Source organism: Manis javanica, chromosome 3 (assembly GCF_040802235.1).
Source record: "Manis javanica isolate MJ-LG chromosome 3, MJ_LKY, whole genome shotgun sequence".
NCBI classification, from domain to species: Eukaryota; Metazoa; Chordata; class Mammalia; order Pholidota; family Manidae; genus Manis; species Manis javanica.
Window position 1 is genome coordinate 31,253,367 of NC_133158.1, and position 15,921 is coordinate 31,269,287.

Genomic DNA, 15,921 nt, shown 5'->3' on the forward strand with positions numbered 1-15,921 from the left:
TACCCATGAAACAAGCTGCCATGTTTCAAAGAACCACAACAATGAACACAGGTCCATTCCCATGATGTGTGGGTCCAGCACCAAAGGCCAGCACCAGAAGTCACCAGGAGGTCCCCATGGTCTCCATGTGACTGTACTTGGGAGGTGCTCAGCAAAAGTCTCATAATCAGTGAATATTATATTTCCATTCCTCTGTCTCAGACCTGGACACTGAGGCAGAAGGATGGAGATGGGCCATCCTCCCATGTCTCAAGTGCATGACCCCCATGAGGTTAAATTCTCCAGGATCACAGAGCAGCTCACACCCAAACCTTGATACCCTGAGACCACACTCCTCCTAGGAAGAATAGGGAGATGATGGTTTTCTTCATATATAAAAGGTCTGATATCAGCAAAGGGGTCAGGTGCTGGGAACCTTCCCATAGAGTGTCTCCTTTAATCTTCAAGCAGTGCTACCTTCTGATCCCCACTTTATAGTCAGGAAAACTGAAGTCCATAGAGGTCAGATGACAGGAAGTAGAAAAATCAAGATTTGAACTCAGCTCATTTTAACCTTCGTCTCTTGTACTGGCTGGCTCTGAGAAGGTTTTGACGAATCATAATAAGTCAGAAGGGGAGTAAGAAGAATCAATCTTCCCAGTAGCTCTATTTTCTTTTTATTAATTCAAAATCTGCATATTTTTATGAGACATGCAAACTTAAGGAGCTTGGAGTTGGCAAGCAAACAAAACACGAGCCAATGCTGATTTCGATTTCTGCTCAAAGGGCAGACGGAGTGAACACACAGATGCAGGCATTAGGATCTGCTCTGGTATAGTGAGCCTAAAATAGCTGATGGCCAATTCCCTGCCTCTCTCCGCAACCATCATTCATTAATTTCTGCTTTGTGGGTGCCGAGGCTCATGGGCTGCAGACAAGTCAGCTGACCTCAAAGTGTTTCTCTGCAGCAGGGTAATAAATGTTTCCAAGGACCTGGCAGGGAAACAGATGAGGGGACACACTGAGGTCTTGATCGTGGCTACTGGATGCCCACGTTCTGGGGGGATCCCTGGGCTTGAAATAATTTCCTCAATAACCCCAAGAGCATCTTCATGTTTCACCATCTTGGCCAACACTTGGAAGGTTTGTGACCCTCTGACAGGGACAAGTGCAGGGCCCTGCAGCAACTTGTGTGCTGTGGACCCCAAGGGTGCAGGCTCCCAGTGAGTACTGGGTAAGCTACATGCCTGCCTCCGCAGCCTGAGGACAGTGCTGGGCCAAAGCCACTCATCCAGGATCAGGTCACAGGCTCACATCAGGCCCTCAAGACATATTTAGTGAATGAATGAATGAGTGAGCGAATGAGGGAACTGCTTGGAGACTTAGTGTTCTTGCTGGTTAGGTTTTCCTACCACATAAAACTCTCATGTGGTTTAAGGTAGATGAATGCATTCTCTTCTCTTCCTTTAAAACCCAAGTACTGTCTAAGTGTTACTTGTGTTTGAAAATTCAGCACTTGCCTTGAAAAGATCTCAACTCCTATTGACTCAGCAGACAGTTCCCGAGGGTCTGTTCTGTGCTCTGTCGAAGCCACACACGGGGGTTACAGAGCTGAAAAGACAGAGTGGGCTACAGAAGATTCCCATCTGAGAGAGAGGAGCCTTCCCCTTGAGTCCCAGGAAACATGATGGATTCTCTAGCAGGCCGAGTGGGGAGGAAAGAGAGAAGAAAACACACCCCAGGCCCCAAGACACTCACACTGCTTCCAGGGAATTTCCATATGTCCCATAATGGACTTCCGCATCCAGCCGTTTATCACCGTGTGCCTAAAAACTTACATGAGGGGCTAGAGCCTGAGATCAGACAATGTATGAACATCCACTTTCCCCCAAACAGGACTGACAGGAGGATTAGATGAGATAATGTAGGCAGGTGTACCTGACACGTTTCACAAACCACAAAAGTGTGCAATCATTCTACAACCAAAAGGCAGGATGGACAAGTAAGACCCGAGACTTGACAATCGCAGCCTCCTGAGATGGGAATAGTGGGGAGGATGTGTTCATGCAGACAAAGTTGAAAGAAAAGTAGGAGGAATGCTCAAGGTCGTGGAGAGTCAGTCAGCACTTGGCAGCTCTATTGGGAAGTAAAGCCAATATGCCATTGCTAAGGACCTCATGCTTCCATTGACCAACCTGTAAAATGGGTACAATTCATTCTTTTCTTCAGCAGATATCTGAGTTCCTCCCCTGTGCCAGGCCTGCTTCAGTGTGGAGATATTGAAAGAAACAAGATGGCCACAACTCCCTGCCCCCGGGGGACTTATAGTCTAGTGAGGTGGGCCAGCATAGTGCATGCCAAAGCTTGGCCTTCTTTTATTTTACTGTGTTTCTTTTTCTTTTTTAAATAAATGGTGCCTGAATGCTTGATTCTGCATCTTATTCTTTCTTCACAGTGGTATGGTCTGGTGATAGGACCACATTAGTACACAGGGACATGAATCGACCTCATTTCCTTGTTTGTGTTACGTGGTATTCCTCAGTGCAAATACTCTGTGGTTTATTTTATCAGCTCCCTGTTGAATGACATGAACCCCACAGGGGCTTGGACTATTTTGTTCATGGCTATATCCCCAGAGCTGGGCATAGTGCCTGGCACATAGTAGGTGCTCAATAAATGATTAGTTGGTGAGAGAATAATTTGATTGTTTCCAATGCTTTTATATCAAACAGTGTTCCATGACCATCTGCATAAGCCTCCCAGGGCACAGGACCCTGTCTCTGACAGACACTAGCAATAGTGTGGACTTAGCAGGCCAGAGAGCTTGTGTATTTGTTTTAAACTTTTTATTTGGAAATACAGATTCATAGAAAATTTCAAGGAAATGTACAGGGAAGCTCCAGGTACCTTTTCTCCAGCCGCCCCCAAAGTCAGGATCTTGCAAAAATACAGTATATCAAATCAGGATAGGGACATTGGTACAACCTACAGAGCTTATTGAGACTGCACCAGTTAGGCAGGCACTCAGGTGTGGGTGTACGTGCACCTGGGCAGCTCTTTGCAATTTTATCATATGTACCTTTCCATAAACACCATCACCACTACCACCAAGATACTCAACTGTGCCATCACCACAGGCTCCCTGTTGACCCCCCTTTATGGCCACATGACCCTCTCCGCATCCCTAACCCCTGACACCCACTAACCTGTTCTCCATCTCTGTAAGAATGTCATTTCGCTAATGTTACCTAAATGGAATCCTGCAGTACGTAAGCTTCTGGGATGGGTCTTTTTAACTCCTTGAGGTTCATCCAGGTGGCTCTGGGTATCAACAGTTCATTTCCTTTGAATGCTGAGTAGCATGCCATGAAATGGTCATACCTTAGTGTATTTAACCCTTACATGTATTTCTAATTCTAATAGATACTGCAGAAGAGGCCCCTCAAGTGGTCTGTGGCATGGAAACTCTGACCAGCAGTGTATGTAGCACCTATCTCCCCATGTTCTCATCAACTTGGGAGCATCAAACTTTTAAATTTCTGCCAGTCTCATGAGTGAAAATTGATCTCTCATTCTTTGGGAGCATACATTTTCCTGATTCCACAGGTAAAGACTCTAATGGAAAACTCTGCACCTCAAGGGAATTCTGGGTGTCAGGAAGATTTTAAGTAGGGGTGGCCATGTGCTGTGACAGCCCTAGAGGCCAATGCTGATGCTGGCAGTGGTACAGATTGAAGGCAAAGATGGCTCCAGTTAAAGGCCTGCCTGGACCCAAACCCTTTCAGTGTGACTTGGCCATCAAGAGGTACTATCTATTTCCCCACTCCTTGAATTTGGAGTGACCTCATGACTTGCTTAGCCAACAGAATGCACTGGAAATGAAAATGTGTCAATTCTGAGCCTAGGTCTCAAGTCCTCACATGCCTCTGCTCTGTCTCTCATAGCCCTGCCACATGAACAAATCCAGGTGAGCTGCTAGAGGATGAGACACTGCATGAAGCAGAGATAAGCCATCCCAACTGAGATTATTCTAGGCCAGCCAACAGCCAGTACCCACTCCTCCCCAAACATGTGGGAGGGCCCAGCAGGATCAGCAAAGCTGCATACTGACCAGTGGCAGGACACAGACCTAAGAGGGAACCCGGCCAGGACCAGAAGAACCATCCAGTCATCCTGTAGATATTTCAGTCATAATATAAACTTATTGCCTATGACAGAGTTCAAGACAGTTTGTTATATAGCAATAGCTAACTGAGACACCAGTGCAAGAAAAAAGTCTCTAGCCAGACCAAGCTCCCTGGGCACTGTGACAACAGCACAAGATGGATATGAAGGAGTCTCTGGCAAATTAAGTTTCAGATACCTCTGTTCCAATATACAGAAGTCCCAGACAAGTTCCCCAACTCAATCCCCAGACCCCAGCCACCCACTCCCAGTAAGGAATTTTAACAACTTCTGTTAAAGACGGTTCTAGTCTTAACATGACAGTGGGTGAGAAACCCAAAGTGGTGAAATGGCCTCCTCCCCAGTCTCACCCTATGAAACATGGGTGTTTGCAGTTAAAAATACTCTTTCCCCTCCTAGCAAACATGGAAACTGTCCAGGGTCAGCCTCCCACACACTTCCACTCAATTTCTGACTCTGGTTATAAAACCTTGTGCCCAAAAATAGATTTCAAGGGGATTTCATAGACATGTTCTCAGGCATAATTGCAGTGTTCCTGCAAACTTTGGAGAAATTCAATTTCAGTCTTTGAACATACACTCTTCAAAGCCCTGCCCCCCATGGCTTCAGCATCAGGAAGAGCTGTGATTGATTCCTCTTCTTCTGGTTCTCCCACAACGAGGGCAGGTGTCAGATGCAGCTGTTCTCAACATGTTTCTGCCCCATTTGGTTTTAGCTGTTCACTTCTGTGCCCACCAACTTGCCCAGCCTCGGGTTCACACACCTGCCCAATCCTTGCTGGCTGCTTGGCCTCCCCTGACTCCTCTGTGCTCTTTCTTCCATCCTTTGCCCTTCCTTTCCTTCACTTCCACAGAACAAAGGCATCTCCAGACACTTCTTTTTGTGATTCTGATCCCTTTTGTCATCACAGCATCCCCTTCCACCTCACCCAAGTGCAGACTTTGGAACAAGGGGGCATGCTAGAAATCAACCAGCCCAACTCCCTTAGTTTATAGATGAAGCCTGGAGAGCTAGGCTAGGAGGAATTAAGTCAAAATCAAATGTGGAGGTGGTGCCCAAGGCAGAACTGGAACCCAGGACACCCACACCAGGGTGGTTACCTTTAGATCTGGTTACCCACCAAGTTCTAAAACAACCACAACACTACTGATAATTATCATAACTCCATTTATTAAATTCTTATTATATGCCAGGAATGGGGCATGCATTTAATTATCATTATCATTTTACAGATGGACAAATATAGAGAAAGCAAGTATTCTGCCCAAGGTCACAGCTATTAATTGGCGTATCAGGGATTTGAAGTCAGGTTCGATGCCAAAGACCATGACTCCTCAATCCCACCCTGAATCCCGTAATGAACACCTCTTCCATGGGGATTTTTCACCTGCATTTTCACTGCACCAAGCCTTTTCCAGGCCCTTCTATCAGTTTCCAGACCCCTTGTTTCACATTCACTCTACTGCCTACTGATCTGAGGGAAGCTCTCTATGGCCATGGCAGCCCCTTTGGAGAAGGGAGCCAGCTTTTCAGAACACATACCTATTTTCTTAGTCAAGCTCCACCACTTCATGGCTCTGTGATGTTGGGCAAGCAGCCTCACCCTCTGAGCCCTGGCTTCCCCATCTACAAAATAGGAATTGAATGATGCACTTCATAGAGACACAGGGAAGATGAGATGGAATAAGTCAGATGCCCAGCACATAGTAGGCCCTCAAGACTGAGTTCCCTTCAGGCTTAGTGGGTGGCTTCACCGCCTTAAATCCGTCACACAACATCTACTCTCTGAGTACACAAGTGTTTTTCTCTACCTCTGGGCTTCACAGTATCTTGTCTTTAATGGTTCTTGTCTTTCTCTGGGAACCTATGGAGGCATTTACCTCCCATGGCACGTCCAGAGTCCAGGACCCAGTTCCCTATCTTTAGTTTCTATTGTCTTCCCTGCAACTGTATTGTAATGTATTGAGAGGAACACCATTCCTATACTCTCTGAAATACCTAAACCATCCCCAAATCAACAGAGCATTGGCATTGCTGGTGGTGCACAGAGAATCCTAAAATTTCAGGTTTTGATGGAGTCTTCAGAAATACCTACTGACTCATTCCATTCCATTCATTCAACCTGTATTTTCTTCAGTATTGACCAGGTGCCAAGCTGTGCTAGCCTGCAAAGGACATGAAAGGAATAAGCCCCAATGTCCTGTCCTCTCACAGCAACCAGCCTAGCTGGGGAGCCAGGAGAGTGAATGCACAATTGGGCAGCAACAGGGGGCTGTCTTCCCCAGTGTCCATTCCCTCCTCCTTCCTGTTTGGCAAACACCTTCTGTGGCCCCAACTGACTCAGAGGGCAGTTCTAGTCCTTTCAAACCACTGGTCCAATTCTCTGGGCTGTGATTGGTTTAGGCGTGACCATGTGACCCAATTCCAGCCAATGAGATGCAAGGGGAAGTTGTCGGGAGTTTCTGGGACAGAAGTCCTCCTAAGATAAAAGAAACATGGATCTCCTTGCTTTTTGCCCTCAGGGGATGCTTGTGACGGCAGAGGAGAAGGGCAGAAACACTGTTTTCAATGAGCCACTGAATTAGCCACCTCCAGAGCTTTTGAGTATATGAGGAAAAAAGGGTCTTGCTATTTGTCAGTTGAGTTAGGGAATACAATTCACTGAAACCAAAAGCCGCTCCCTGGTTGACGGGTTAATATACAACAGTTAATGCTCTGCTGATAGCCTGCAGAACATCCTTTCTGAGTCCTGCCCAGCTCTGTCTTGCTTTTGGGTGTGGGTGGGGTGGGTGGGGGACCGTAAGGAAAAGTTTCACAAAGAAGGCACATAAGACCAGTCTTCCTTTTCAAGAGTGAGAAAGAGCTGGCCTATCAAATGAGATGGTGTCTGCAAAGACTGGAGGCATGAGCTGGCCCAGGGTGTGTGCAAAGGAAGGTCTGGAGCTGTGAAGGAGCCCAGATACTGTAAATGAAGACAACAGAATCTTTTACCACAGCCTCTCCAGGCCTCTCTTTGCTCCTCTTTAAAATGGGGACAGAGAACTTCCTTGCAAGGTGGTGGTGAGGATTGAATGGGACTGTTCACACAAAAGTGCTTGAAAATGTCTGATTCTACATAAATTATAACTGCCATGAACATGGACGATGACTCATGTAAAACCAGGGTCTGGGGGCCTCTAAAACCAGCTCCCTCCACATTTCGCCCTCCCCATCCCTGCTTTTATTCCTTCCAAACTTCCAGCCCAGCCACAATCTCCCTTTCATCTCTCTATCTCCCTTTGCAGGTTGCCCTTAAGCCAGAAATATTTCTCTAGCTAATCATACCACAGTATTCTTCTCTTCTTTCATCCCAAACAGCTTTGCCTGATTCAGTGACTCCTCAGGGGTCCACATACAAGAATGTTCATCACAGTGTCATCTTTAATAGTGAAATTCTGGACACAACCTAAGTGTCCATCAGAAAGGGATCCATTAAATAAATTCTGGCAGAGCCACTTATGAAAGATGAGGTAGAGGTATATTTATTGGTATTTAAGATGTCCATATCCTACTATTGAGTGAGAGAAAGGTACAAAAAACCCCACTATCTATCTGTGTACCTATCAATCATAGAGAAATGTATGGAAGGACATTTGACAAAATGTTAATGAAAGTTAGCTCTCTTCTATGGCATTTTATTTCAGTTTCACTTTCTTCTGTATACTTTCTTGATACCACTTGAATTTTCTATAAACATTATGTAACATGTCTATAATCAGGAGGTAAATGCTACTTTTATTTAGCAAAAGGAAAATTATAGAGAATAGAAGCTAGAATCCACCTTCTTTGGGCAATCTCACCTTAAACTCACGTGCAACAGGATTGGAGAGTGCCAATTCTGCTAACCCGGAACCCCTGCCATGACACTCCACCACTGTTTGGAAATGTTCTAGTGTGGTGAGTCCCTCACCATCCCAGGCCAAGCTCTAATGGCCAACAAAATCTCTCACATTAAAGAGGACTCTCGCTCTCAGTACTGAAACTCTGCCTTCTGTGCCTCACAGAACAAGCCTAATGTTCTCCTCTTCCCCCATGCATCTGTCACTCTCTACCCCATCCACTCAACAAGTGACATGATTTCCTGGGGGATGCCCATTCTAGGCAGGGCATGAGCCAAGGTCTGGAAATGTCAATCATGTGGCCCATTTCAAGGATGCTGTGGACTCAACAGGCAGAGCATGGAGCACATGTGGGGACAGAAGCAGATGAGGCCAGGGTGAAACTGGAAAGGTCCATATATGCCATGCTAGAGAGAGTGGCCTTCACCTCACAGGGCAGTGGTTTTCATCTGTTTTGTGTTCGTAACACCTCCAAATACTAAAATTTTTGGCATTATGCTTGAAGGAATTAAAAGAATTAAAACCTATCTCTACACAAGTTGTGATTATTTCAACTTACTCCCTTTCAGTATCAGTCTGGATAGGCCAGGTTATGCTTCAGTAACAAATAAGCCTAAAGTACCAGTGGCTTAAAGCCAGAGCTTACTTCTCACTGATGCTACATGCCCATTGTGTGTTGGCTGGGGACTCTGCTATGTATCATTCTAACTCAGGAATCAGACTGAGGAAGGCTCCATCTCCATGCTGCCTCAATTGTCAAGGGAGGCTAAAGGAGAAAGTGGCTAACAGTGTGTGGGTTATTAGAGCTTCCATCCAGAAATGACACATTGTCGTTTCTTCTCAAAGTTCATCAGTCAAAGCAAGACACACACCTATAACTAATGTCAAAACAGGCGAGGAAGACCAATTTATCATGTGCCTAGAGAGTAAGAGCTGGAAATATTTCTATAGCAGGAATGACTTAAGCAAATTGCTATATTAAAAAGAAGAGGGAGAAGAGGAGAAGGTGGAGGAAGAAGAGGACAAAGGAGAGAGATGATATTTATGATCCAGGCTCTTTGCTAAATCCTCTGCAAATCTTAATTCCTAAAATAGTTTTCTGTGCTACTTCTATTTCCCTTCTTTCACTACTGAGGAAACTAAGGCACAGAGAAGTTAAGCCCCTTGCCCAAAGTCACACAGCTAGCAAAAGTGCTGTCTAGAATTTGTTCCTAGGTACTCTTAACCATTATTATATTACTGAGCAGCCAACTGTGAATTAGTGCCAATAAAAATATTATTTCCAAATTCACCTAGTTTCTCTTTGCACTGATTTGCTCAGAGAGAACTTTCCTGGCCTCGTGTTCTTATCTACTCCTGATGGCAACATTTAGGAGATTCCATTCAACATTGCATCTCTCTCCAATGCAAGTTCACCACACATGGTACCTCTTATGTCCCATCTATATCATGGGCCTTCTTTACATGCCCACCCCTCACAGCTCACCCAGTTGTGTATTACGACCACTGGTTGTTCACCTTAACAGTTATTTTCCTAAAATAGCACATCAGAAGCAGATTTTTCAAGTTGATCACATGTTGACAGCCTACCTATGAGTTTTTATGGACAGCAATTATTGCTTAGGCAAAAAGGCCTCATCCCAGGATTTTGTTATTGTTGGTGTTGGGTGGGGGGCAGTGACTATTTATGTTTTATAAGAAATCCATTCATCTAACACACATTTATTAACCCCTACTATGTGCTAGGGCCTGAGAATGCAAAGTTGAAAGTAAAAAAGACCTAGTCAGTCCTACCTTCCAAGAAGTTTAGTGATAATTGGGCAATAGATACTGAGGCTGTTTTTCCTCTTTGGGCATTGTCCTTCCCCTTATGTCACTATAGGGGCCTAACATATCACTGTTTTCTAAGCTTCTAGCCCCATGAAACAGGGAAGTTTCAACATCTATATACTCCTAGAGTGGGTGCCACTTAGTGAGGCCAGCTTGGAATTGGAAACCTATGAACTGGGTTTGAGATCTGGCTCATCAATGAGTAACCAACTTATGGGAAAAGAAAGCTGTTATTTATTGAGCCATATAATAGACTTGCTCTGAAGATTGAAAAGTATAAAGATATGTGCAAAGTGTTCTGTGAATTTTAAGATGATGATGATGGCAGTGATAATGGCTGGGATCTAGAAAGTGCTTACTGTGTGTGCCAGTCACCATTCCAAGAACCTGACTTGTTTTAATTCCTGTCATTCCTCATAAAAGTCCCCATGAGGTAGGTGCTGTTAGTATCCTGTTTTACATTTGAGAAAAAAGAGAGCTGAAACCACTTGCCCAAGATTGTACTGAAACAATTAGAAAGTGTAAGCCTAGCAGGCTGGTGGAAATGGTAGCTGCTATTATATTCATGTGGACTATTTCCTTTCCTCTCTGAAGGCAGACTGAACCGTTGCTGTTATTGTTAATGTTTCCTCCTTCTAAATCAAAGGATCCTTCATATTAACTATGGGGGGAAGTGGTGCTCATTCTTGCCTGAAATCATAAATATTCACTCACCCTCTAGTTCACGGTATTTGTGCACTGAATTGGGTGCTCCCAAAAGACATGCTGGAGTCCAAACTCCTGGTACCTGAGAATGTGACCTTATTTAGAAATAGGGTCTTTGCAGATGTAATCAAGTTTAGATGAGGTCATACTTGATTAGGGTGAGCTCTGTTCCGACAGGACTGGTGTCTTTAAAAGGAGAGAGATATCTGGAAATACAGACACAGACGGAGGGAAGACAGCTGCGTGAGGACAGAGGAAGAAACTGGAGGGACACAGCTCCAAGCTAAGGAACAGCAAAGATTGCTGGAAATCATCAGAAGCTGGGATGAGGTGAGGAAGGATTCTTCTGTATAGATTTCTGAGGGAGTAAGGCCCTGCCGACACCTTGATTTTGAACTACTAGCCTCCAGAATGGTAAGAGAATATATTTCTATTGTGTTAAGTGTCACAGTTTGTGGCAATCTGTTATGGTGACCTTGAGAAACTGATACAATCATGTGTTGAGCATCTACCATGTTCTAGACCCAATGGGGATATGATGTTAAATGAGATAGGAACTCAGACCCTAACATACTCAGTCTTTTAGAGCTGGCTTAGTCAGAACTCTGGTCTGGAAAAAATTAAAAACTAACTAAATAGTGGTTTGAGTAGCAGGAGACATGAATTCTAGGTCAAGTTCACCCCCCCCCCCCCAAATGCTGTGTGACCTTGGAGAGATTGCTTTCGTTGGTTGGGGTATCTTTTCACTTTTTCTGTGAAATCAAGGAGTTGGCCTAGATACTCCTCATGGGGTATCCTAGCTCTAAAATTCAAGGACCTGCTAGGTGAGGACGGGTAGGAAGGGGCAGAGAAAGCATGGCAGCCTCCCATTCACCTCCCCACGAACTCCTTTACAGAGCTCTTGCACTCTGGGCCACTCTTCCTCTGCCCTAGTCACCCAGGGCAGGAACCAGACAATTGGGGGCGGCCCCTATGCCCCAGAGCTGCTGAAATTATGCAGACTAGCCACTCTGAAGCCTGCTTACCCCACATTGCCTGCTCCTTCCCGCAGAAGCCACAGTAAAGGCTCCTGCCCGTTTTCCTCCTGCTCCCTGAGCCTCCTGACCCATGGGGTGCTTCCCTGTGTGGTCCCCCTGGTGCAGTGTGCCCCCTTCCTTTTGGGAACTGTGAGTAAGAAACTATCTTTTCAATGGCAGTCATCTGATCTACTGGCCTCACCATACCTGAATAATAATAAAATCTACATTTTAAAACAGGGACAATATCACCTACTTCTTAGGATTGTCATAAAGATTAAAGCAGATAAACATGGAAATGGCATCTGGCAAGGGCTTTTAAAATGTTACTTTCTTTTCTCTGCCCCCTACCTCTCCCTACCCGAATCTTTTTCTCCCTCTCTCAGGATTGGCTACATAATTCGTGAGACCAAGGGCAAAGTGACAATGTGGAGCCCTCTGTTAAAAAATGATTAAGAATTTCAATACAGCAACCGCAGAGCATTAAATCAAGTGCAGGGCCCTTCTCAGCCAGCCCTGGGCAATTGTCAGGTCACACTCCCATGAAGCTGGCCTTGCTCCTTTCTCCTTCCCTACCTTCCATCAAGTTCTCTTCTGCTCCTCACATCTTTCTAGCCTTATTTTCCAATCCCAAGACCTAATAATTTTATTCCCTCTGAATGGATTCACATTTTTAGATACCACAAAGCTCTAAAAATTCTCCTTCATTGGGGAGGGAGGAAAGGAGGGCAGTCTGAATTTGTAAAAAGTATGAGAATAAGGCATCCCTAAAGAAGCACAGTTTTATTACTCTCAGATTTATATGGGGCAGAGGTGACATGGAGAGGAGGAAGTTAGAGTTTTTGCATGTGATTTAACAAACAGAAAAGATTTAACTTATGATGAGAATATTCCTTATTTGCAAGTGATGTTACCAAAACCCTCTCTTTTAAGCAGGTTACTATTTCTCTTGTTGGCAATCACTGGTGAAACCTTTTTGCCATGGATGCTGGTAAAATTCTTCCACAGTAATTCTATATAACAAAATGATTTCCCTTACCTTGCCGGCAATCCATAGTATAGATTGGGTTACAGAAAATTCTTGTCAAAGGAAAATCCAGTTCAACAAATTCTCTCTATTCCCTGTCTACGGAATAGTCACATCTCCACAGCATCTTTCTAAAATGCATAGCTCATCCATTGCCATAGCACACCTCTCAAGGATTTAATCTTCGCTGGCTCCCACTGTCTCAGACCTAACCCTGTTCCACCACAACTGGATCTGGACTGATTTGGGGGTTGTTTCCCCAAATAGTCCACAAACCCCATACCTCTGAGCCTTAGCAATCTGGGCCTGGAATCCCCTCACCCCAACCTGCCAGAGTCTGTCAAAATCCTAACTTATGTTTCAAGGTCCAGCTCAAAGGTCCTCTCCTCTGGGAAGCTGCCTCTGACATTTCCAGGCAGAGTCTGTGCCTCCATCTGCCCCCATGGCACATCTATGACAGCATTTGTGCTACTGCTTAACAGTCTTCTGTGTGTCTCTTCAAGAGAAAGTGAGACTGCACTTGGGCCCTGGGTCTCACCCATCTCTGGAGTGGGGCAGTGCAGCCCAGCAGTTAAATGGCAGAGGAGGCCAGCTCTACTGCTAACCAGCTGCATGTAGATGGTAACACCAGCTTTACAGCACTGTGATAATCCGAAAGTGCTTAGCGCAGGACCTAGCAAAAACCAAGTTCAAAAAATATTAACAGTTCTCCCTGAACACTGATATGAACACAAGGTCACAGGATGGCTACACATCCCAGTTTCAGGGGATAGCCTTGGTTTATGCCTGGGGTCCTGGTGTTGTTAATAATAATTATGTCCTCTCTCAACCTCAGAAGTATTTCAGTTTGGATGACAAATTATATGGTCACCAGAGACAGCTGTGATCAGGTCTGTTTTATTTGCCAAAGTATCCAGGCACATCAAACAGTCCTTAGCACATATTAAGTACTTAATAAAAATTTGTCAAATGAATGAATATGTCTTCATTGCCAAGCAAGTGCCTGGCACCTGGTAGGAGCTTCATAATGGCTAGATATAGCCGATGTCTCTGTATTTCCAAGCACTTCTTTACTCAAAGAAGACATGAATCAAGGCTTCTGAGTGGGTGAGTGAATGAATGAATGAATGAATGAATGATAAGACCTGACCCCCACCATCTCCTCTGTTGCCGGTAGTACCTCTGGGGGAAGGCACAGCATTTCACAGAGGTAGGGAGAAGAGTAGGTCAGGTGGAGGAGGTGAGGATAGTGCTCCTCCCATGAACCTGTAATGAAGAAGAGGGTCTTTTCCTGGGGCTGCAGCTGGTACCTGTCTTCCTTTCCCAGCTAGAAATAAGGGATTGGAAGCAGCAGAAAACCACAGCCTAGGTTAGCTGGGCCACTAGGTCCAGTGGGCTCTAGAGGGTGCCAGCACCTTTGCCTCCGTGGAACATTCAATATGGAGTATGGGTGCTCAGGGTTCCCACAGCTGCTGCCCCCCAGGAGCCCACATAGCTACAGAGTGAAAACCCACCTAAATCTAGGTGCCAGAGCAGAAAGAAGAAGACAGGGATGATTTCTTCCCTTTCAGGCTCAGAAAGGAAATTTCACATGTTGGTAGCCAAAAATTTTTGGACACAGACCATGCACTAGGCATGATGGTAAGAACTTTTAAGAACATTAACTTAGCCACCAGAAAAGCCCTACGTGGCAGCTACCCTCATTTTACACATGGGGAAAGCTAGTCTGAGAGGGGAAATGACTTGCCAGAGGTCACACAGCTAGTAAGAGACACAGAGTCCCAGGGCCCCAATCCACCAGGTGTAGGAACCAAATAGGAGTCCTCTCCAACCTATTATAAGAAAAGCCAGCTCTTGCTCCTTCCAGGCTGGCTGTGTGATCTTAAGGCTGGCTCACCCTCTCTGGGCCTCACTTCCTTTTCCAAGGCTAATGTTCTAGGAGGCTAGGACACACCCGATGGTCAGGATCTCACTTCCTCCTGATACCACAGGGCTTCAGGGTGACCAGGCCCTAGGAGAGTCCAAGTGTTCAGGAGCACAATGATCCACCAGGGGAGCGAGGGGGTACTTGCCTGAGTCCACTTACTGAAGAAGCTTTTGCCACCAGGCTAAAAATTGAAGCTGTGGATCTGAGAACCCAGCTAAGTGTGGGGCTCAGAGCTCTTGTGTCGCCAGGTGGGAGACCCCTGCACAGTGCTTCAGGATGGGCTGTGGGCAAGGTGAGGGGCGCCAGGAAAATGCGAAGCCAGAGATGAGAGTACCTGGCTCAGGGTCTGCCAGCGCTTAAGCTTTTAGAAGGTTGGAAATCGCCTTTGGGGTGGGGAGAACCCCCCAGCCCAGGGTCAAGGTCCACAGCTCCGGTCATGTCCCTGGCCTGCAGGAATTGGGGCCTGGAGAAAGGGGGCCCCCAATACTGGGGGGAAGCCAGGCGGAGAAATCAGAGCCAGCTGAGAAGGGGGAAACGGGGGGTTCTAGCGCCCTGGACGCCCCCCAGCTCCGGGCTGCCGTGAGCCCGGAAAGTTTGCGCGCGGCAGGTGCACGGCGCGCCCCCTCCTCGAGCCTGCAGACACCGGGTCCGCAGGCGCCCACCCCGGCCGCCCCGCCCGCCGCCTGGTGCCCGCTCAAGGTCACCGCTGACAAGGCGCCTGTCTCCGCGAGCGAGGGGACCCAGGACGCGCTCTGGCGTGAGCTCTGGCTCTGGCCCCGCCGGGGTCTGCGGCGCCGAGCGCCTATGGAAGGGAAGCAGGCAGGGAGACACAGACTGAGGGAGAGGGGAGGAGGCCCAGAGCTCCGGGCCCGGCCGCCCCTGCCTCACCTGCGCCGGGTCCGCGAACGAGATGCTGCCTCTGCCGTCGCCACCGGTGCGCGCCCGGCCCGGTCCGGCCCCGCAGCGGCTGCGGCTCCTCCGCCGCGGCTGCCCGCGCTCGCCTCGCCCCACCGCCCCGTCGCCGCCCGCCGGCCTCCCTCCCGCTGCCGCCTCTGCCACCGCTGCACTGCGCTCTGCCCGCCTTCCTCCCTTCTTCCCTCCCTCCCTCCTCCCTCCTCCCCCGCGCGCTCCCCCTTGGCCTCCCCAAACTCCGCACGGAGAGCGCCCCGCGGGACCCAGAGCGCCGTCCCGCCAGCGCCCTCCTCTACGCGCGTGTGGGGCGGCCGCTGGAGGGGTCTCTGGCCACTTACGTTAGCATAGCCCCTTACCCCACCCACTGTCATCCTGGCCTTTGGAGGCATCCCTCCCCACCCATCCTTTCCCCTGGGTCAAGGCACCCCAAGACTCCCCAGCACAACTGGAACCCATGACTGG

General features: G+C 47.1%; 1 protein-coding gene across 4 annotated transcripts in view; it reads right to left on the reverse strand.

The window, feature by feature from the left end:
• The window catches only part of ATP2B2 (ATPase plasma membrane Ca2+ transporting 2), a 358,301-nt gene extending 342,725 nt beyond the window's left edge, over positions 1–15,576 (reverse strand). For all 4 annotated transcript variants that reach the window (XM_037000334.2, XM_073231033.1, XM_073231038.1 and 1 more), the window contains exon 1: positions 15,436–15,576. The gene's annotated coding sequence lies outside the window, so the exon portion shown is untranslated. The remainder of the gene's footprint in view (positions 1–15,435) is intronic.
• Between the last annotated feature and the right edge of the window lie 345 nt (positions 15,577–15,921).